The 8,571-nt window shown below is 47.3% G+C and overlaps 1 long non-coding RNA gene across 1 annotated transcript; it reads left to right on the forward strand.

Moving 5' to 3' along the window:
* Nucleotides 1–120: 120 nt before the first annotated feature.
* Nucleotides 121–2,162, forward strand: LOC131838574 (uncharacterized). Its single transcript, XR_009356653.1, has 2 exons — nucleotides 121–437; nucleotides 2,032–2,162. It is a non-coding gene; the product is annotated as an uncharacterized LOC131838574 (long non-coding RNA).
* The last annotated feature ends 6,409 nt before the right edge of the window (nucleotides 2,163–8,571 follow it).

Below are 8,571 nucleotides of genomic sequence, written 5' to 3' on the forward strand. Positions count from 1 at the left end.
GCGGGCGCCAGGGCCTTGGGGCCGGCGGTGGAGGCGCCGCGGCTGAGCGTCGGAGAGAGGCGGAGACTAGGGGGAGGGGGCGTGGAGCGGGAGGCGGAGGCGGGGACTCGGAGCTGCGGCGCCGAGCTTGGGACTGAGGTGACCGAGGCCGAGCTGCGGGAGGTCGGGCTTGGGGACCCGGCGGGCGGGGCGAGGTCGCTCCGCGCCGCCCACGCCGGATGCACAGCCGGCCCTCTTCGCGCCCACGTACCCACGTGAGCGCCCAGCCGGCGACATTCCTACATCCCCCTCCCCGCCCGCTCCTACCCCTCCGAGCGGAGAGCGGAGTTTCACAACCACGCGCGGGTACACAAAAACACGGAGAAGCGCACGAACGTGCACACGCGCCTCAACAACTACGCGGACGCCCGCTGCCCACACTCCGGCCTCGCGATGCTGTACGTGGGATTGCTAGGAATGAGCCGGGAAAAAGTTGGCGGAGTCTTGGGGTGCGCGGCTCCTCTCGGGCGTGCATCCGACTCCCCTTGAGTGTGCGCTTAGGGCAGGTCTGCGAGCGCGGGTCTCTGCAGGAATTCCTCGGATATCCCAGCACTCTTACTCTGCTGCAAAAGGAGTCATTTGAAGGCCCCTGCTCAGAAACCCAGGCCTCCATCCCTGCCTCGAGTCCCTGTCGAAGTTTGGGGTACAGGAATGGGAGGGTTATGGTAGAAGCTAACGCGTCGATCAGTCGCGTCGGGCTGTTAGAGCATTGGTCAGGCGGGGATGGAAGGAGGTACCCCTCCTTCCTCTACTCGTCGCACCCTGTTTGTTAAGGATGAGGACCTGCTCCTCGGGAATTCTGTGGCAAAGCTGGGGTAGGGAGAACATCCATTCTGCGGACGTTTTTAGGGACCTGCGCTCTAGAGAGTCTAATGGAAGATGGGCGGGAGGCCGGAGAGTCCGACGTGGCTCCCTGCGGAGGAGTTGGAGGGAGGAGCTCCCTCAAGGAGCCTAGCCCCCCTCCGCAACCCACCCTCCCCGTTTGTTTCTCCTAGCCCCATCTGGTTCCCATTACACTCCCGCCCACGGCTGGGAGGTCGGGTGGGGGTGGGGGTGGGGGGCCAGCAGGGGCTCTGAGGGCCGGTCCTGGCTCGAGGCCCCGACAAAATGAAGGCACGGTGGATGGGGAACCGAGCGGACCGGCCGGGGGTCAGGTTCTCCTTGGTCCGAAACCTCAGCCCCGCCCCGCCATTCCGCACTTCTGAGTGGCTCGGGGCCTGGCTAGGCGTGGGCGGCGTGGGCCGGGACTAGTTCTACATTCCGGCTCAGCAGGGGGACCTTTCCGTCTCCAGTGGGGGCAGAAGAGGGGGAGTGCATCCCGGGGTGGGATTTCGGTACCTAAGATTCACTTCTCCTTCAGCCCCAAACGCAGTGAGGAGGTAATAGGAAAGCGCAGATCCCTCCTCCCCCAACTCCCCATCCCCAGTTCTGCAACTGGAAGGCGCGGCTAGACGGGCTCCCTCCCGGGACTCTCCCCGACCCTCTCTGAAGTGTGTGGGCACCCCCTCCCCCACTCTTCTCTGGTTATTTTGGAGCCTGGGCTGCCAGCCGCTGGCCCCGGGTTTCCACGTGCCTCCTCCCTCCCCCTGCCCACGCGCCCCGTGACGCACATCCTCCGCCCACGCAGCCTCTGTTTCAGGCGCCCCCCTCCCTCCCACCCGGGCCCCTTTGGGGCGGTGCTGAGCCCCCGGGTCCGGAGGGAGACGCAGGCCCAGGAAAGAGGGCGGAGTAGCGAGTGAAGCCGGCGAGGGTAACCAGCTGGGCGCTGGGCCCTTGGGTCCCAGCCCAGGAAAGGGGACGAGGGAGGAGCCGATTCCGGGTCCTCCACTTTTTTATTCTGGGGGCGGATATTCGGCCAGAGAGGGAGAAAGGGAGACCAGTCCCAAGACCAGGGCTTGCCCAGTCCCCTAGGGGAGTAAGTAGGGGGTCTCCCTGGGTGTGAACCTGTGTGGGAGAGTGGAACTCCTGAGGGTTTGTATCTTTGTTTTTCAGGGTTGTCGTGAGGTTCAAATGAGAAGATGTGTATGAAGACTCTGTAAAGTGCCAAGCAAATTTAAGACGTTATTGCTAGTTTGTGCCTCTGTATCCTCAGATAATGTATTTATATGTTTCTTTACATCGAATTGTGTATCTGTGTCTCTGTCTCTCTCTAGGTTTGTATGTGAGCCCCTATGTGTGGATTTAAAAATATGTACATTTTAAAAAAAAAATCATTGACTTGTGAAGCCCCGCAAGAGGCCCAGAGCGCCCCCGCAGCCGGAGCTGCTGAGACGTCTGTTCTTCGCTTCCCTCCCACTCCTGCCACCCCCAACTCCCCTCCTACTCCCTTCCGTTGAGAACTAGGAATTTCCAGCCTTTTGCAATTGGAGAGAGACAGAGACAAAGAGACCAAGACTATGAGAAGCTACAGAAAAACAAAGATAAAAGGGGGGGATGATAAAAGGTGTTGCACAAATACAAAAATTTTATTTCTCCTTTTTTTCTCCGTGAGCCCTATTCTCCCCAGTGTGGATCAGGACCCCTCCCTACCTGACTCACCTGCTTCCCCCTCCCCATCCGAGTGTTCTCAGAGTTTACGCATAGCGCATAGCGTAGCAAGGGATCCCATTTAATCAAGGATTAATTTATTGTCTACACCGGTCTCTTCCAGGAAGGGAAACAGTATCCCCAGTCCCAATTTTCCAAGAACAGGGGGAAAGAGTGTGAAGAAGTGGGTGGAAGAGGAGTGAGGAAATTGCTAACCAGAAGGATTGTCATTCCTGGGCACGTGCAGATTTTCATCTAGCAGATTGCACTGCTCACATTCCCCTCCACTACGTTTTTACCAGGCCAAATCAAGTTCGCTCAGCAGGGTCTGGCTCAAATGTCATCTTCCCTCATGCCCCACTCCCCCACCAGGCAGAATTAATTCCTTCCATCCCTCAGAGGCCTCAAGGCTCTTTGTAAGCCTTTCAATTATACTTGCTTGTCTCTCCCTCAGCGCAAGACTTCTCTAGCGCTGGTCTGCTCTCTGGTGGGCCCTTTGAAATGAATGCATTAATGATGCTATTTCCTGGTCTGAAAAGGGCGATTGACACATTTTGCTCCAAAAGGGGCCAAATCTGGGCTAAACTATTAAGTGAAGAGGTCTCCTTTACTTAAAGTTTCCAGTGAATCTCGCAAGTGTGGCCCCTTGGTCTTCGAAAATGTCCACTGTTGTGGGGCATGTGACTGGCTCAGTCAGTATAGCATGTGACTCTTGATCTTGGGGTGGTGAGCTGCAGCGACAGGTTGGGCGCAGAGTTTACTTAAATTAAAAAAATAAAATGTCCAGTGTTCTGGTAAATTAATTCATACCCAGATGGGAAAGGTAGGAGACTGAAATCTTTGCTAGTAACAGAAAAATATGAATATAAAATAAAGATCCTCATTTTTTCCTCTTTGTAACATGTTATAATTGTGGTCTAAGGAGTGTTCTCCTTCAGTTAGTCATTTTACAAGAGATGCTTCACCAGGCGAAGACAAATAATCCTAACCTCTGCCTTGAAGGAGGTAGGGAGATAGTGCAACAAAAGGGGTACCCAATAATGACAGAAGAATAGGGGGCAACTGATGTCTTCTGGTGTTGTAGGAAACTGGTTTAGACAGGCATCCAAAGTACTTGATGTAGCCTAGGATATTGATGTATGAATATTTCTAGGGCCAGTCAAGTCAGATTAGAATGGAAACTTACATGGAGATATGAAACAGAATATATTTCAGAAACTAGAAATTATTCATTATTGGGGCACCTGGGTGGCTCAGTGGGTTAAGCCTCTGCCTTTGGCTCAGGTCTCTCTTGCTCTGTCAAATAAATAAAAATCTTTAAAAAAATAAAGAAATTATTCATTATTGCTGGATAGGCCGCCCCGGGAGGGGCACCTGATTGGCTCAGTCAGTTACAGTGTCCTACTCTTGGTTTCAGCTTAGGTCATGATCTCAGGATTGTAGGATTTGTCTCCGTACCAGCTCAGTGCTCAGCATGGAGTCAAGTTGTCCTCCCTCTGGTCCTCCACCCCCTCCCCTTCCATGCCTATGTGTGCGCTTTCTCTTTCTGTCTCAAATAAATAAATAAATAAGGGATTCATGGGTGGCTCAGTGGGTTAAAGCCTCTGTCTTCCACTCAGGTCATGGTCCCAGGGTCCTGGGATCAAGCCCCACATCAAGCCCTGCATCGGGCTCTCCCCTCAGCAGGGAGCCTGCTTCCCTGCCTCTCTGCCTACTTGCGATCTCTATCTGTCAAGTAAATAAATAAAAATTTTAAAAATAAATAAATATATTTTTTTACTTTTTCTAACATTTAAATTCAATTAATTAACATATAATGTCTTAGTTGTTTCAGGGGGTAAGATCTGTGATTCATCAGTCTTACATAATACCTAGTGCTCATTACAACACATACCCTACTAAATAAAATCTTTAGAAGAAAACCAGCCCAGGGAGGTGTAGAAGTCCATTTTATTAAGTGTATTTTAGACTTGTGCTTTCTCAAACTATGGCAAAGGACCAATTAAAAAAATTCCAGGGCGCCTGGTTGGCTCAGTTGGTTAAGTGTCTGCCTTCAGCTCAGGTCATGATCCCAGGGTCCTGGGACTGAGCCCTGCATTGGGCTCCCTGCTCAGCAGGGAGCCTGCTTCTCTCTCTCCTGCTTCCCCTGCTTGTGCTCTCTCTCTCTCTTAAGTAAATAAATAAAACCTTTTAAAAATTCTAATCTATTGTTCCCTACTTCTGTAAAATACACCAAACATGAATTGTTAGAAAAGTAAAACAAAGTCCATATTTTTATTAGATTCAACAAATACAAAAATTCTCTGTCAAACTGCAAGAAAAGTTTCTAAATGCTTACACTTAATTTCTGAAATACTTCCATTGCAGATTGGTAACAAACTTTGAACAGCCCAGTTGTAGTTAGTTTCTTTACATCTATGTTTTAGATCACAGTCAAGACCCGGGGCTTCATCACTGGAGAAACTAGGGAATCATAAGGACTTTGTAATATGGAAGTGACACAGGCAGATCTGCATTTAAGAGTAGTGTGGATGAAGGGTTTTATGGTTGCAAAAACCACAAGGAAACCAGCTTGGAGAAAATTAAAGTGGTTCAAGTGGTAAGATGTATACAAATAGCTCAAGTAGCTGGGATTCTAGCTTGGGCGACTGAAGAGTTGAAATGGAGTGTCTTCATCAAATTTTTATGGTCTGTAATTCTCCTAGAGTAAAAAAATAATAATTGTGAAAACAAAAACTTTTTCTTAACTCATTTGACACCACAACCTAATCTGACCCGAACTTACTTGTGGCACACCTCCGAAATTTATATCAAGTTGTTTATAGTTTCATTTATCCCACTTTTGTTTATCCCAGTGTGAATAATTATGTCTCAATGCAGAAAAATTAATTTGTTTGATTACAGGGTGCTGTCCTAGGCCCCATTGGGATTGTTGCCCTATATGTTGTATATGCACCATATTACCTTTCTAAAATCCAAAAATATTCTAAAACACATTTACTATCCAGATTTTCCACTCCATTTACTCAACAGTCTTGGCCTGAGTTTTTGGCTATTTGCATACATCAGATCCACCTGCAGATAATGAATATTCATTGCATTGTGTGCTATAGACTCTGAAAATGACTCCTTTTTAAAAGATTTTATTTATTTTATTTATTTTTAAAGATTGTATTTATTCGTTTGAGAGAGAGACAGAGAGCACAGGCAGAGGGAGAGGCAGGGAGAGAGGGAGAAGCAGACTCCCCATGGATTTGGGGGCCTTTATCCTTAGGACCCTGAGATCATGACCTGAGCTAGGAGAGATGTTTAACCATCTGAATCATGCAGGTGTCCCTTAAGATTTTATTTTTAAGTAATCTCTGCATCCAATGTGGGGCTCAAATTTACAACCCCAAGATCAAGAGTCACATGCTTTACTGATCCAGACTGGCACCCCCAGAAGCAGATTCTTTAAAGTGTTTTGAGCAGTGTCCTCATGGTAAAATAAAGCTAAAAGCTTCTTTTGTGACTACCTTGAAGTGTCAGAACTTTTTTGGATGGTAAGGTGGAATGTTTTTATGGGCAATACAGTCTCATTATTGTATATCTCCTTTGCAAAAGTCAATGGTCAGTGATCTTCTGGAATTAGTTCCCAAATCTGGAATTAGTTCCTCTGTTCTCTGGCCTTTATTCAAAACCAAAGAGTGAGCTCTGAATGGTGACAATTTGGGGCCTAGTAGAAAATGAGGTGTGTGTGCGTGTGTGTGTGTGTGTGTGCATGTTTGTTTTTTAAAACTTTTGAATTTACATGGGGCACCAAGATAGCTCAGTGGGTTAAGCCTCTGCCTTCCGCTCAGGTCATGATCTCAGGGTCCTGGAATCAAGCCCCACATAGGGCTCTCTGCTCAGCGGGGAACCTGCTTCCCCTTCCACCTCTGCCTGCATCTCTGCCTCCTTGTGATCTCTCTCTCTGTGTCAAATAAATAAAATCTTTTTAAAAAGAACTTTTGAGGGGCACCTGGGTGGCTCAATGGTTTAAAGCCTCTGCCTTTGGCTCAGGTCAAGATCCTAGGGTCCTGGGATTGAGCCCCACATCGGGCTCTCTGCTCAGCAGGGAACCTGCTTCCTCCTCTCTCACTCTGCCTGCCTCTCTGCCTACTTGTGATCTGTCAAATAAATAAATAAAATCTTTAAAAAAAAGAACTTTTGAATTTACAGAAAAATTGAGAAGATAATATAGAGAGTTCCCCTATACCATATATTCAGTTTCACTATTGTTGCCTTTTACCAGTGTGGTGCATTTGCCAACATTAATGGACCAGTATTCTTATGTTATTATTAATGAAAAGTCTACAGTTTATTCAGATTTTCTGAGTTTTACCTAATATTTTTTCTATCTAGAAATAGCTGGCTGTTACAAGTTCTCAGTCTTTCCTTGTTTTTGATGACCTTGATAGTTTTGAGGAGTACTTGTCAGGTATTTTTTAGTTTGACCCTCTATTGGAATTTATTTTTTTCCTCAAGATGAGGTTAGTTTTATGGGTTTGGGGGAGGAAAACCACAGACACTAAATGCCATTTTCATTGCATGACATCAGGCATACATAGTATCTATGTGATTTAGTACTGTTGATACTGACCTCTCCAGGTCAGCCAGGGGAATGTGCGTGAGAGAGACACGATGACTACTGCAGCAGGGGTAACCTAGACTTTTCTCTTTGAGGATGAAATTTCTTCTCCTGAGCATAGCTCAGACCCATTTTGACTTTTTAAAAATACTTTGTATTTGAAAGCTTGAAACTTCCCCATCAGTAACCTCCTTCCCAGAACTTCCTCTCAGCTCACTGGGCTCCACAATCTCTAGTGCTCCCACCCACCACTCTCAGATCCTTTAAAAAAGTCAGATGCTTCAATTTCTACTAACATTAACTGAATATCTGTTTATGTGCTAGACATTCTTCTAGGCCCTCATTGTGTTAAATCATTTAAGGGGAAGCAGCCTGATGCATAGAAGGAACTTGGGCTTTTGGGTAAGACTTGGGTTCAAACCTTAGCCCAGCTCAATTAACTATGCAATCTTGGGCAGGTTCTGTGTCCTAGCCTTGGCTTCTTAAATGGAGATATTTGTTTCGCATCTTGCTGCAAGGAATAAAAAATTTTCTCCTAATCCTCACATTCATTTCACTTCCAATCCTCTCATCTTCATGGGTACCTGGCTGAATCTAAAGAGCATGCCACTCTTGATCTCAGGGTGCAGTTCAAGCCCCACGTGGACTGTAGAGATTAAAAAAAAAATAATAATAACCCCCATTTATTAAAAAATTACTGTTTTTTTTTTTTTAGTAATCACTACACCCAATGTGGGGCTCCAACTCACGACCCGAAATCAAGAGGGGCGGAATCAGCCAGGCACCGCCCTAGTTCTACATTTTTTTTTTTTAAGATTTTATTTATTTATTTGACGGAGATCACAAGTAGGCAGAGAAGCAGGCAGAGAGAGAGGAAGGGAAGCCGGCTCCCTGCTGAGCAGAGAGCCCGATGCGGGGCTGTATTCCAGGACCCTGAGACCATGACCGAGCCGAAGGCAGAGGCTTAAACCACTGAGCCACCCAGGCGCCCCTCTAGTCCTACATTTTTAAATGCTAATGTTTTTTTGCCATAAAACACTGACACAATTTTTTCTGTGTGACTTGTTTTAAATCTCATAGGACTTTGGAGGATATGTAGTCTTTTAAAAATTGTCCCGTCTGGGACTCCTACTTATAAAGAGGTCTCAAGGGTAAGTCTCCCATAACAAGCAGATCGTGGTTAAAAAGGAAAGAGAAGAAAAGAAACTTCAGTTTCGATGGAAATATCAAATTCGGTCAAGAGGGCCTCGCCCGTTTTGATTTTCTATTGGCTAAGCTTACCATCAATCTCACCAGTTGTAAATAAACTGGATACGGAAGCATGTTGTTAAGGGGTGGGACCTTCCTGTCGCCATTGCTAAGGTGGAGGGTCCGTTCTCTAATAGGCTGGAAGCTGC

This window comes from Mustela lutreola, chromosome 8, assembly GCF_030435805.1.
Source record: "Mustela lutreola isolate mMusLut2 chromosome 8, mMusLut2.pri, whole genome shotgun sequence".
Lineage (NCBI taxonomy): Eukaryota > Metazoa > Chordata > Mammalia > Carnivora > Mustelidae > Mustela > Mustela lutreola.